The 15270-nt window shown below is 38.1% G+C and overlaps 1 protein-coding gene across 3 annotated transcripts in view; it reads left to right on the top strand.

Annotated features, from left to right (window-relative positions):
• The first annotated feature begins 5544 nt into the window (after window positions 1-5544).
• The window catches only part of MYO3A (myosin IIIA), a 256791-nt gene continuing 247065 nt past the window's right edge, over window positions 5545-15270 (top strand). For 2 of the 3 annotated variants that reach the window (XM_086714701.1, XM_086714700.1), the window contains exon 1: window positions 5546-5767. The gene's annotated coding sequence lies outside the window, so the exon portion shown is untranslated. Of the gene's footprint in view, window positions 5768-15270 lie in introns of all 3 variants that reach the window. The other variant, XM_086714702.1, reaches the window with a different exon arrangement.

Here is a 15270-nt window from a genome sequence, read left to right as displayed (position 1 = left end):
GGCAATTTAATGACTCGAGGATGTTTTCATTCTGTTTACTCTTTCTTATTCTTATTCCCTGGCATACCTATCCCTAAGGATTCTCTACACTTGTAACATCTGTAATGTTTGCCTGCTTTTGCCTAAATATGTTCAAGATCTCCCAGAGGTTACCTTCTATATTACAATGCCAACAGGAGATAGTAACACACATGCGTTTTGACCTGAAAATTCCTCACATCCCAGTATCTGATCATACAAAGTGAGAGAATGTTTGTTAGTTCCATAATTTTAAAAGTTAGGCATGAGGTTTCTAAAATATCTGGTAACTGAGTGGAAAACAGGAACTCGATTCTATGTTTTTTAAGTCATTTCCTTCCAAAATTGATTCTACTTCGACCCTCCATCCATCATTACCACATTGTGGTGTGTGTATCTACCCAGGAGCATCCATATAACCACTTTACTGGATTACTGGATTCACTCTTAAGTTTCCTGAGTGGTAACAATCTCATCATGCTGATAAACTAAGAATATTCAACCCAAATGTCTGTCAACAGATGAGCGGATAAGGAAGATATCGTATATATATCCAGTGGAATGTTATTCAACCATGAAAAAGAAGGCAATCTTACCATTTGTGACAACTTGGATGAATCTTGAGGGCTTCATGCTAAGTGAAAGTCAGACAGAGAATAACATACATATGATATCGCTCATATGCAGAATCTAAAAAAACTACATTCCTAGAAGTAGAGAGTAGAATGGTGGTTGCCAGGGACTAGGGGATAGGGGAAATGGGGTAATGTTGGTCAAAGGGTACAAACTTCCAATTATAAGATGAATAAGTTCTGGAATTTCTATGTACAGCATGATGATGATGGCTAATGATACTGTATTATATACACAACAGTTGCCAAGATAGTAAATCTTAAATGTTCTCACCACACACACACACACAAAAACGTAATTATATGTCAAGATGGAAGTGTTAGCTAATGCTATGGTGGTAATCATTTTGCAATATATAAATATATCAAATCAATACTTGGACTTCTTAAACTTATACAATGTTATATGTCAATTATATCTCAATAGAGCTGGATGAAAAACAAAAAAGAGTCTCCCCACCCCACTAAAAAAATATCCACAGGATTACTGTTGGATCAGAGAATCCAATGGCTGGTTTATTATCTCTTCCTAATCAACCAACTCCAGGAAATAAAAGGTCTTCAACTACAGGACTGATTCTCAAAGGACTTCCTAAATCATTCAGCCTAAGGGCAGTTCCAGTCAGCCAGCAGAAGTTACAATGAGTTTTACATCTCTCCTCCCCCAAGATCTTATCTATGTGTATATGAATGAAACTGGTTAAAATGGGCATGTATACACTTTGACTTGTGGAACTCAGGAAACAAACACTAGGAATGGCAGTTCAGGAACAGAGATTGCCTTCAGGGCAAATGTCACCTTGTGTCCTGATGTCCATTGTTTTGCACAATCTCAGAATCACTGTGGGTTAGCTTCCAGCTCTCAGTCCCTTCTTCTTGTGCCTCTTCCTTTATTTCAAGTGCTCATCACACTTTCTTTTAATTTTTTAAAAACTTTTTTGAGGGAGAAACAGAGCACGAGCGGGAAAGGGGCAGAGAGAGAGGGAGACACAGAATCTGAAGCCGGCTTCAGGCTCTGAGCTGTCAGCACGGACATTCTCGCCAGAACATTCTCGCTCAACACCCTTGGGTGTGCTACCAACTTGATGTGTGACCTCAGGCAACTGAATTGAACCCAAAGGTCCTATTTTATAAAATAGGGGGTTGAAGTAAATTATGTTGAAATTTCCCTTAAATTCCCTCCTATCACAACCCTCTACTCTCAAACCCAAATGCCCCCTAAGGAAAAACGCATAATTTTAAACAGTCTGCAACAATCCAGAGAAGGTTTAAAAAACAAACAAAAACGAAAAACAAAACCAAGAAATACCTCAACCCATTTAAAATTTTTATTTTTTTTTTAAAATTTTTTTTTCAACATTTATTTATTTATTTTTGGGACAGAGAGAGACAGAGCATGAACGGGGGAGGGGCAGCGAGAGAGGGAGACACAGAATCGGAAACAGGCTCCAGGCTCCGAGCCATCAGCCCAGAGCCTGACGCGGGGCTCGAACTCACGGACCGCGAGATCGTGACCTGGCTGAAGTCGGCCGCTTAACCGACTGCGCCACCCAGGCGCCCCCCCATTTAAAATTTTTAAAAAGCCACGTTAGCTATAAAAATTTTGAAGGAAAAATGTCAAATACTTTCCTCTACTTTCTAAAAAGATTTTAAGCCCTACTTCACGTCCTCAAGTCTTGTACTTCTTCCCTACCACCAAAAAAAAGTAGTTTGTATTATAAAGTGCTTATCTTTATTGATTATCTTCATTAAATTTTCTTGGAAAACATACCCTATAAAGTGAAAATATTTTTTAATTTTTTTAATGTTTATTACTTTTTTTTAGAGAGAGAGAAAGAGTGCAATTAGGGCAGGGGCAGAGAGAGAGGGAGACACAGAATCTGAAGCAGGCTCCAGGCTCTGAGTTGTCAGCACAGAGTTCGACGCAGGGCTTGAACTCCTGAACTGCAAGATCATGACCTGGGCTGAAGTCAGACAGTTAACTAACTGAACCACCCAGGCGCCCTAAAGTGAAACTGTTTTTAAACTATGGTTTTGTTTCCCATTAAGAATCCAAAGCAAACATTTTTATTTTGGTGATGATTATTTCAAATGTTATCTTGCCAGTTCACGAGCTTCAGTGGAAATATCTGATACTGAATGAATTTAGATCAGGTAAAAAAAAAAATGACCACCAACAAAAATCATCATTAAGCAAGTGAGACATGTTCTTCCTTTGTATTCATTGTATTATTGAAACATAAAGAGTAAGAGGAAAAGAAAGCCTATACAGTAGGTGCTTTTTGAAGTAGCTTGAATACACTTTACTCAGTGCATGTTTCAGTTAAATTACAGTGATATTATACAGCTCCTCCCTCCCCACAATATAATGCAAAGCAATAACATAAGTTCAAAATTCATAAGGAAAAATCAAATAGGTATCACCAATGAGATGTTAAAATGTGGAATATTTTACAAACATATAAGTCAAATCTCGGACTCTATCTGCCTGGATAGATGAAATAAAAATAATAGTTGTGATGTGTTTGAACTAGCAGTATGCATATGTAAATGTCCTCAGAGCCCAGAAACTGATAGTAAGGAGGTAACTGGCCAAAGGGCCCAAAACAAAGATTAAGAAAGCACCTGGCCTTCATGGTTCCTTTGAGGCAGTCTCCATTGTTTCAAGGATCCAGTAAACTTGACAAGGAGACCACGGGTTTTGTCCTTAATGGTCTTAGGCTGACTGGATTGTACATTTTGTTTTAGTCCCGTGTTAGTGCCATACTCTTAATTATTATAGTTTACTAATTTTTTTCATTATTATCAAAAGGCTCTCAAACTTCTTGGTCCTGGACCCTCTTTTACATTCTTGAAAATCATTTGAAGACACCATAGAGTTTTTGTAATGTATTATATCTACGGATAATTACCACATTAGACATTAAGCTGAGGGGCACCTGGGTGGCTCAGTTGGCTAAGCGTTCGACTCTTGATCTCAGTTCAGGTCTTGATCTCAGGGGGGTTAATTCATGCCCAGAGTTGGGCACCATGCTGGGAGTGAATCCTATTAAAAAAAAAAAAAAAAGAAAAGAAAAGAAAAGAAATTAAGCTGAAAAATTTTAAATGTATTTATTTAAAAATTTAAAAACACTAGTAAATTAATTATTTGTTAACATAACGTTTTTAAATGAAAAATAACTATAGTTTCCAAAACAAAAGAAATTTAGTGGCAGAAATGGCATTCTTTTACATTCTTGCAAACTTGTTTAATGTCTGGCATGATAGAAGATATCTGCTTTTGCAATAAATCTCTTGTGATAATATGTTGGATGTAGCCACTGGAATATACTACATTTCAGTGTATACTAGTGAAAGAGTGGATACCAAAAAAGGAGTGAAAATAGTCTTAATATCATCAGGAAAGCAATTTTGATTTTTTGAACCCCTTGAACCTCATCTGCCCCAAGACCACAGTCTGAGAACCACTAGTCTTAGCTTTTCTAGTTTATGTAGGTTCTCAGATGAATTCAAGATATTGTTGTCTCTTATTTAGGTAGGCAGTAATTATGCATTTAAAATCTTTTCTTCTCACTTAAGGATATCCTATGTCTCCCCAGTTAATAAAATGTTTTATAAATAATTTCTCAGTAGTCCTGCAATTTTCTTTTTCAGATTTCCTACATTTTTTTTTTTATCATTCCTGGTTATTTTGTTCTTTGTTGCTATTGTGCATGGGATCCATTTTCCCATTGTAGTTTAATTGGTTATTGTTCGCCTATTTTATTTTGTATGTGGCCAGTGGGTTGCTTACTGTTATGTTAAATAATATATTTGGTATGCTGTTTTTTAAAGAAGTAACTTGAAATTTTGAGTCTGTTTACAAGTTGGTATTGATATAATATTCTCAATATTCCGATATCCTCGTGTATCAGATGGAACCCCACCGTTCAATTTCTAGATTTCAAAGATATCTTCTGAAGAAGGATCTTGAATATGCTGATTGCCTTTTTGGCATCTATTCAAGTGATCATGTTTTTTAAGACACATGCATTGATTAGGACTAGATGACTTCTGTTCTCTTCTAGAATTCTTCTCATTTAGATATCATCATGAAAATCAGGCCCATTTAGATTATTAACAAAATCAAAGGACATTTTGACTGTGCACCTGTTGAAGGGGAGGAAGGCAGAACTATGCGCAAAATGTCCCTTGAGGCTGTTCATGTGAATCTGGTCAGGATGGACCCACTCAGTGACCCCAGTCAGGACTTCCAGGACCAAGAAGGCAGGACCTGAAGCAGAGGTTCCAGATCTCTTGCAGCCTGAGCCCCCAGTTCCTCAAACCGCCAAAGTGAATTGGTATCCGGGGGCAACTTCATTAGTCACTTTCCCTCTTGGTCTAAAACTGATGCTTATTTTCAGCCCGGGCCCTGCAGGTGGCATGAGCCCCACGTAGGCGGGGGGGAAGTTCTAGGGGCTGCGGGGTGCGGGGGGGGGGGGGGGGGGGAGGAACACCAAGCCTTAAAATGAAGTGAGTTTGCTCCAGGACACTGGGACTGTCTGAGCGGTTCCAGGGATCCGGGGCAACCCAAGGTGGGCGCTCTGCCCACTTCCTCCACGCCCCGGCACCAGGCGAGGGAGGAGCGCGCCGAGTCCCGGGAAGCCCCCCCGCAGCTCCCTTCGGCCGCACACGGCCCTGCGAGGAGCCGCTGCGCAGGTGGCGGGCGCACGGTGAAGACGAAGCACGTTCCCACGCCCGGGGGAGGGGAGGAAGGAGGCGCCCGCTTCCGGCCCAGGTAGCGGTCGGGGCAGCGCTGGTGCTGCTTGGAGCCCTGGGAGGGGGCGGGGCCCCCGCGGCGCTGGGGGCGGTGCTGGGGGCGGTGCCGCTTCCCGGCCACCAGTGGCGTGTGGGGCGCTCCCGGGGCGCGGAGAGTGCGAGGTCACCGCGCCCGCGCCCGCCCCGAGCCGGCCGGGAGTATTTGAGCTGGAGCGCGGAGGGGGCGTGTGGAGAACGTGCGGGGCGAACCCGAGGGGAGGTCGCGCCTCGTCCCCGCGGCCCCGGGGAGAGCTTGTGGCGGCGCCGCGTTGGGTCGGCCGCAGGGAGCTGTTGCTCGGGGATGACTTCTCTAGAAGCAGGTCTGTGGGGCTGGGGTCCCTGCAACTCTACACGCATCTGGAAAAGTTTTCTAAGGAGAGAGAAAGTGCAGACCAGAGCCTTGTGATCGCTGTTGAGAAATAGGGGAATCCTTCCAGAAATGATGTCATTTCAACTTGCTAACAACTCTGTTCTGTTCTCCAGTAGTTTCTGTCTGCACCTTGCTAAAATTTCCCTAAGACGATTTAAGACAAAAAAAAAAAAAAAAAAAAAAAAAAAAAAAAAAATTAAGTGATAATTTATTAGTACTAGGATGGTAATTGGATGTAAGCCTTGAAATAGCCTTTGTAATGGTGCTAAAATTTAAAAAGAGAGATTTTTGAAAATCCAAAGAATCCTCATGGGTTTCCTTTTTTCTGCTATTTTCTTGGTGATTGTAGGTGCTCTTAAAGCCTCTTAAATTTCTTTTAGAATTCACATCGACCCAGTGACTTTAGATTTGGTTTAGGTCAATACAAGAAAGGAGGTGCCTTATTGCTCCGTGTTAGTTGTAAAAATGCGAAAACTGAGGGAAAAATTATAGTCCTGTCATTCCACCCAAATGTTTGTAAGTTCAACGTCTAATTACTTTCCCCAGATCCTGGATGCTTATCCCTGTAACACCATGACTCTGTTGTGTGTCACAGGCTCAGGATCACAGCTGTAGCCTGGCCACTTTGTGTTTCCTACCTGAGCTTTATTATTCGTTACTTTCAGGCTTTTCTAAAGGTAGGTGGTCAAGTCGACAAGTTCTCTGGATTTGCTGGAGCCTGAGTTCCAAGTTTTGACAAATAAATCAGGGTCCATGTTATTCATGCCATATTGATTTTTATTACATTATAAAAGATCATTGTTTTCAAGTGGAAAAATTTAGAGATGTGTAAGATTTCAATGGTAACTTGTTTTTTATGAATTTATTGGTATGATGTCTAGCATGTGAAAAATTACTCTCATTTGCCTTAGTCCTTTTTGATTATTATTGGTGAGGAGAAAAAAAGTGCAAAGTGAAAGATTCAGCTTGGTGGTCTTTAATACCAGCTTGGCATATCTATTTGCAGAGTTTGGTCACATGACAAAAGGGGATAGCATTGGCTTGGACATCGTTTTTCAACTGTATCTTTACAGCCTACGTTTTTTGGTGCATATATTTGAAAAATAACTTTTATCTGTCAAATCCAAAGTATTTGAAGGTCCATGAGTTGCTACTAATAGTTTGGTGAATGAATAAATATTTGTAAATACAAATCTACTTTATATGAATGGGGATTATATAAAGTTTTGATGTAAAAATGTATCATTTTAATAACTTCTGCAATGTCCATGCTCTAAACTATTCGGTTCCAACTTTTCCTCTTCTTCCTTCCTTCCTTCTTCCTTCTCCCTTCTCCCTTCTCCTTTCTTCCTTCTTCTGCTTCCTTCTTTCTTCTTTCTTCTTCATTTTTATAGACAAAGATCCCTTCATTAGTCTCTTCCCTAGATCTATAATTTGAAAGATTGTATCTAACAAAGCAAACTCCCTTTCCTTGGTAATGGGAAACAAACTCAGTCATCCATTACAGGGCAAATAGAAGGTTTCCATTAGACTTTCAAAATAATTCACAGAAGACCCCTTACCACACTGGGGACACATAGGGAATCAAGAACCTCAAATTGGGGAAATTAGTCTTCTGAATTGAGGTCATCTGTCCTTGAACACCAAATTTCTGCCATGGCCTTTGACTTGGTCTTTTTCTTGACTCTACCATTTACCAGCATTATGACTTTAAAAACTCTTTCTAACCCTGAGTCCTCTTTTCTGAAAATGTGGATTACAGCAATGCCTTTCTGAAATGCTTTTTGTGAGTGTTAAATGACATAGTGCATATAAAACTGTAACTACAGTGAGCACCTGGCATATAGCAAAAAGTCAGAAAAATGCTAGCCACTGTTATTGTCCATTTTTCCTGAGGTCTGAGGATGATTACACCATGTGGTTAGACTTATGTCTATTGGCCATCTCTTTGTGACAAAAACCACAAAAACTCATGTGGAAGTCATAAGGAGATAACATAAAAGCTGAATTTGGTCTTTGGATATGTTTATTTGGGTCAGCTCATCAATTTAAAATGAATACTTTGAAACTATTTACCAATATTTTAAAATTAGTAAATTTTACATACATTCCCAGAGTCCTAGCTTTTCCTGAAAAACAATAGGGCCCGGCAAGGTGGAGTTTGCACCTGTAAGCAGCTCAAAGCAGATGTGGTTGCCCACTCTGAATGGGGCATGTGCACTCTCTACTTTGCCACAAGGCCTCCACTCCCTGCTTTTACTTCGTCCACTTCACTCATGTATTTCACCTCCTTTGTCCCTGCAGACATTTCAGGTGGTGATTTCTGACTCAGAAAATATCCCTTACTAATTCGAATGGGTAAATTGTGTAGCCCAAACTCTAACCCAACTTTCATCCTTAAGGAGGAGAGTAATCCTGTATTGCAATTTATGAAGCATTTCTTCATAAAACTCACTTGGCACTTAAGCAACTCTGAGAATTAGTTCAGACATGCATTATCATTCCATTTTATAGCTGTGGACATTGAAGCTCATGGATTTGTACTAAAGCTTAGAATAGTGTTCTGATGACTTAAAGTTGTTTCGGGTTCTCACTAATGCCATTTTTTTTTCAGAGAGAGAGAGAGAGCAAGTAGGGGAGAGGGTCAGAGGGAGAGAGAGAAAGAATCTTAAGTAGGCTCCATGCTGATGTGGGGCTCGATCCCACGACCCTGGGATCATGACTTGAGCCGAAATCAAGAGCCTGATGCTCAACCGACTGAGCCACGCAGGCACCCCAGTAATGCCACTTCTAAAATATGGAGAAATTTTCTAGGAAATGAAAGCCTTTCCTTTGGTTCTAGCATTTATTCTAAGCAAGTACTTTTATCCCCATAATTACCAACTAAGAAAATGAGTAGTGGAAAGAATACATGTATGGAAGTACATAAGTAGACCTTGTTTTCTCTCTCTACAAAACATCTTTAAGCAAATGAAGGGAACAAAACATTGATTATGGCTCATTCAAAACAAACCATACATATAACTAGACAAGGTCTGTTTTAAACCATACTTCGTTTCCTATGTTTTTGGAAAGCTGAAAGGGGTATGTGTCCAATTCTTCTATTCTGCAGTAAGCTAGACCAGAGATTTCTGTGAGTGTGTTTCAAAGTTTTGTGAGAAAGGAGATACCTAAAACCTGTTTGGTGATTCATCCTGGTGTCTGTGTGAGGTCGTTTTATATGACAAACTCACTTTTCTGTGGGCTTCTTTTAACCAGGAAGGCTTTATTACTTTCAGAATCATGCTAGGAGAATAATCTATAGAATAAATTCAAAGCAGGGGTAGTTCATTTGTGGGTTGAGTAACTGCATGTGATCCTGATCGTCTGTGTATGAGAGAAGGTCAAACCAGCCATGTGGAAGGTTTGAGGAAGCAGCTAGGCAAAGACAACAGGAGATCCTGCAGCAGAAAAGAGTTTACAGTGTTCTCAGACCTGTCAGAAGCCAGTGGAGGGTGAAGACACAGGAAGAGGCGAAGAAGAACTTAGGGTGAGTTTAGGGGCGTCAGAAACAGCCAGATCATCCAGGGTCTAGAGAACATAGTTAGAATGTGGATTTTGAAGGATTTTTAGCAGAAAGATAATGTGGTCTGGTTTCTGTGTTGAAATCATTCTGGCTGTTGTGTGAAGATAAACGACCTACATAGCTGACCTGTTGACCGTCCAGTATGCCTCTTCCTTCATAGGCAGGAGCACCTTTTGAATCTAACTTAAACTTTATATGATGGGAGTTGAAGCAGCGGAAGCACAGCTTAGCAGAAGTGGGTGCACAAAGGGAAGGATCCTCCAAAAATGCTCTGCCAAAATATATGATGAATATTTTTTAAAGTAAGAATCAAGGTATTAACATATTGCTTGGTTCTGAGTAAAGCCATCTGCTATTCTCTTTATATATGGTATTTTGAGGTTCTAGTGTTTAATATTTATCCTAAAAGCCTAAAGTTATTATTTCTGACCATCTCTTTAACCATGTAAGGAATTTAGTAACATTTAAATCCTATTACTACACTTTTAATTATTCATTATTGTCTATTACTGTGTCTTACAGTCAGTGCTGGTTTAGATTTACACACATGCGTGACAATTTCTTTGTTGTTTTTGGCAATTTAGACTTTTCTTGTGGATCATTATCATTCTTGAAAGGTATCCTATAAACATGCTTTTTCTCAGGGGTCATCGTTGTTAAACCCCAATGTTTTTCGTGGAAAATATCTTTTTATTGCCTTTGGTATTGAAAGATACTTTTATGGGTACTTTTGTTTCTTTTAGATTAATAGTTATTTTCTTTCATTTGAATATATATATATTTTTTGAATATATCACACTACTGTTTTCTATTGAAATATCAGCAGTCATTCCGATTGTTTGCTTCTACATGTAATGCATCTTTTCTATTTGATTGGTTTTAAGAGTTTCTCTTTGTCTTTGGTGTTCCATGGTTTTATTTTGATATGTATCTAACCGTGAATTTCTTATCTATTCTACTGGAGCTTCCTAAATTTGAGTGTTCACACCTTTCACCTCTTGAGGAAAACTCTCAGCCATTACCTGTTGCCTTTTATCCATTGTTTCTATTCTTTCTTTTTCAAATGGATTGGATGTGTGTTAGAATCAGGAAAATGGTTAATACTGGGTAGTTCAACAGAGAATTTAAGATGATACTATGGTCTGAATGTTTGTATCCTCCCAGAATTCCTGTGTGGGGATCCTGACCACAATGGTGAGGGTGTTGGGAAGGTGGGGACTTTGGAAGTGATTAGGTCATGAAGGAAGAGCCTCACAAATGGGAGTAGTGTCGTTGTAAAGGAGACCCCAGAGAGCTGGCTCATCTGTCCCACCATGTGAGGTTACTGCAAATCGACAGTTGTCTAGACAGTGGGCCCTTACCAGACATAGGATCTACCAGCACCATGATCTTGGACTTCCCAGCCTCTAGAACTGGGGGAAATAAATGTTTGTTGTTTATAAGCCACCAATTTATGGTATTTTTGTTATAGCAGTCTGAACAGACTGACATATGAAGAACTAGTTACAAATGTTTTAGGGTATCTGAATTCCAACCAGGGGATAGTGAGGCAGTCTGTGTTTAGCAATAGCAAAAAAACTTATCGCTGCTTGGGCTGTAGGGTTGCAATAAGGAGATAGTCTTACCAGAACCCAGAAGGTGAGGCCATCTTAGAACTATGGCAGTTCTGTCCTACAGAAACAGGGACCATGGAGAGACGTAGCCACTGATGGAGACACCATAAAATCCAAAGAAAGCAAAGAAGAAATATCCTGTTATCTCTTTTCCACCTATGATCCAGTCTCTTGCCTGAGACTCTCATGGATGGAATCTAGCAGAGAAAGAAGCCAATAGGACAAGGAGTGTGGAAAATACAGTTTTGAGATATCAGCTCTCCAGACTCAGGGCATGGAAGGTTATGCATGGATCTGAGAGCAAGTGGACCGTTCCATTCTCCTTTCCATAGCTTTCAATTGGCTTTAGTGGGTTTTTTTTTTTTCACTTCATTTCCCTGTAATGCATCTTGAGTAATATTTTATTGTGGCAAAATGTGCTTTACATACAACTTACACTTTTAATCATTTTAAAATGTGCAGTTGAGTGACATTAAGTACATTTATGTTATTTATTGTACTATTATCACCACCATCTATCTCTGGCACTTTTTTATCTTACTAAACTAAAACACTACCCATTAAACAATAATTTCCATGCATTCCCTTTCCCCCGAACCCCTAGCAACCACAATTCTACTTTCTGTCTTTGAATATAACTATTCTAGGTACTATATATATAAATGGAATCATGTAATATTTGCCCTTTTGTGGCTGCCTTTTTTCACTAAGCATGATGTCTTCTAGGCTAATCCATGTTATAGCATGTGTCAAAATTTCCTTGCCTTCTAAGGCTGAATAATATTCTATTGTATGTATATGCAGCATTTTATTAATGTATGTCATCCATTGACGGACATGTTGGTTGCTCTCACCTTTTAGGTATTGTAACACTGCTCTGAATATGGGTATACATGTATCTTTTAGAGAACCTGCTTTCAGTTCCTTTGAATATATACCCAGAAGTAGAATTTTTGTTAATTCTATGTTTTGCGGGGGAACCACTATGCATTTTCCACAGCAGCCACACTATTTTACATTCCCACCAGCAATGCACAAGAGTTCCAATTGCTCCCAACCTCAACAACACTTGTTTTCTGTGTTCCTCATAATAGCCATCCTAATGGGTGTGAAGTACTATCTCATTATGGTTTTTATTTGCATTTTCCTGATGATTAGTGGTGATGAGCACCACTTCATTTGCTCATTGCCTTTTGTATATCTTTTTTGGACAAATGTCTATTCCAGTCCTTTGCCCATATTTTAAATGGGATTATGTTGTTGTTGTGTTATAGGAGTTCTTTGTATACTCTGGTTAACCTTTTATAAAATACATGACTTACAAATATTTTCTCCTAGTCTGCAGGTTGTCTTTCCACTCTGTTGATAGCGTCCTTTGATATACAAGAGTTTTTAATTTTTATGAAATCCAATTTATCTGTTTCTTCTGTTGCCCGTGTTTTGGTGTCATATCCCAGAAATCATTGCCAAATCCATTGTCATGAAGCTTTCCTCCTGTATTTTCTTCTAAGTTCTAGAGTGTTAGCTCTTATGTTTAGATCTTTGATACATTTTGGGTTAATTTTTGTGTATGATTTAACATGAGGATTTAGCTTCATTTTTTGGCATATCGTTATCCAGTTTTCTCAACACTATTTGTTGAAAAGACTTTTCTTTCCCTATTCAATGGGCTTGGCAGTCTTGTTGAAAATCATTTGACCACATGTGTTTTATTTCTGGGCTAATTTATTCTGTTGGTCTGTCTTTATGCCAATATCACATTGTTTTGATTACTGTAGCTTTGAAATAAATTTTGAAATCAGAAAGTGTAAAACCTCCAACTTTATCCTTCTTTTTAGGGTTATTTGGATTATTTGAAGTTCTTTTAGATTTCATATGTATTTTAGGATGGATCTTTTTCTTTTGGGGATTTGATAGGTAATGCAGCTGTAGATTGTTTTGGGTAGTACTGACATCTTAATATCTTAATATGAAGTCTTGAACTTGATATTAACAAGTCTTGAACTTGATATTAACATCCTATATGAACACAGGATGTCTTTACATTTCTTTGTGTCTGGTGTAATTTCTTTCAGCAATGTTTTATAGTTTTCACTGTATAGGTCTCTTGCCTTCCTGGTTAAACTTATTCTTAAGTATTTTATTCTTTTTAATGCTATTGTAAATAGAATTGTTCTCTTAACTTCCTTCTCAGATTCATTGTTAGTATATAGAAATGAAACTGATTTTTGATGTTGATTGTGCATCCCACAACTTTTCTGAATCCATTGATTAGTTCTAACAGTCTGTTTTGTGGCTTCTTTAGGGTTTTCTATGTATAAGATCAAGTCATCTGTGAATAGAGATGTAGAGATAGTTTTATTCTTCCCCTCCAATTTGAATGTCTTTCTTTTTTTTTTTTTTTTTTTTTTACTGCTTGCTCTGGCTACAACTTTCAGTACTATGTTGAATAGAAATGGCAAAAGTAGGCATCCTTGCCTCTTCCTGTTCTTAGAGGAAAGGCTTTTAGTCTTTTGTCAATAAGTGTGATGTTAGCTGTGGGTTTTTCATCTATGTCCTTTCTTATGTCCAGGTAGTTTCCTTCTATTCTTAGTTGGAGGGTTTTTGTTTTTGTTTTTAAGTCTTGAACAGGTATTGAATTTCTTAAAGCATTTCTGCATCAATTTAAATGATCATTTTTTTTACTCATCATTTTGTTAATGCCATGTATTACATTGATTGATTTTTATATATTGAACCTTTCTTGCATTCCAGGAATAAATCCCACTTGGTCATTGTGTATGACCCTTTCCATATGCTATTGAGACCCTTTGAATATGTTGTTGAATTCAGGGTGGTGGTATTTTATTTGAAGATTTTTGTATCAATCTTTATTGGGATATTGGTCTGCAGTTTTTTTATAGTGTCTTTGTCTGGCTTTTGTGTCAGGGTAATGCTAACCTCATAGAATGAATTAGGCACTATTCACACTTCTTAAATGTTTTGGAAGAGTTTAAGAATTCTTAGTACTTATTTGTTAAGAGTTTAAGGAGTTAATTTTTGTTTAAGGTGTTAATTTTTCTTTAATGTTTGGTAGAATTCACCAGTGAAGCTATCTGGTCTTGGGCTTCTTTTGTTGGTGTTGAGAGGTTTTTGGTTACTGACTCAATTTCCTTACTAGTTACGGACCTATTCAGATTTTTAATTTTTTCATGGTTCAGTCTTGGTAGGTTGTGTGTTTCTAGGAATTTGTCCATTTTATCTAGTGTATTCATTGTGTGGGCATATAATTGTTCCTAGTTTAATTCTTTCTATTTTAATGAAATCAGTAGTAATCCTTCCTCTTTCATTTCTAGTTTTGGTTATTTGTGTGTTCTCCATCTTTTTTTCTAAGTCAGTCTGAATAAAGGTTTGTCAATTTTGTTTATCTCTTTGAAGAACAAACTTGCTTTTATTGATTTTCTCTGTTGTTTTCTGTTTTCTATTTTGTTTATTGCTACTCCAGTATTTATAATTTTCTTTTATTACTTTTGGCTTTAATTTGTTCCTCTTTCTCTAATTCTAGTTTTAGGGTATAAAACTAGGATTTGAGATTTTTCTTCTTTTTTAACATAAGCTTTATAGCTATAAATTTACCTCTTACCTATGCTTTCACTTCATCCCTTAAGTTTTGCTATGTTGTATTTTTATTTGTTTCAAGATATTTTCTAATTTTTCTTGTGATGTTTTTAGAGTGAAATATTATTTTTTATTTTTATTTTTTGATTTATTTTTTTAACATAATTTATTGTCCAATTGGCTAACATACAGTGTGTACCATGTGCTCTGGGTTTTGGGGGTAGATTCCCGTGATTCGTCGCTTACATACAACACCCAGTGCTCATCCCAACAAGTGCCCTCCTCAATGCCCATCACCCATTTTCCCCTCTCCCCTACCCCGCCATCAACCCTCAGTTTTCTGTATTTAAGAGTCTCTTATGGTTTGCCTCCGTCCCTCTCTGTTTGTAACTATTTTTTCCCCTTCCCTTCCCCCATGGTCTTCTGTTAAGTTTCTCAAGTTCCACATATGAGTGAAAACATATGATATCTGTCTTTGTTTGACCGACTTATTTCACTTAGCATAATACCCTCCAGTTCCATCCACATTACCACAAATGACAGGATTTCATTCTTTCTCGTTGCCATATCTTGTGATTTTTTTGTCAGACTCATTTGTTGTTTGATAGTATGTTGTTTAATTTCCACATGTATGTGTATTTTCCAATTTTTCTTTTGCTGTTGATTTCTAGTTTCATT

This window comes from Puma concolor, chromosome B4, assembly GCF_028749965.1.
Source record: "Puma concolor isolate L17-30 chromosome B4, mPumCon1.1.hap2, whole genome shotgun sequence".
Lineage (NCBI taxonomy): Eukaryota > Metazoa > Chordata > Mammalia > Carnivora > Felidae > Puma > Puma concolor.
This window is presented reverse-complemented; position numbering and strand designations above follow the sequence as displayed.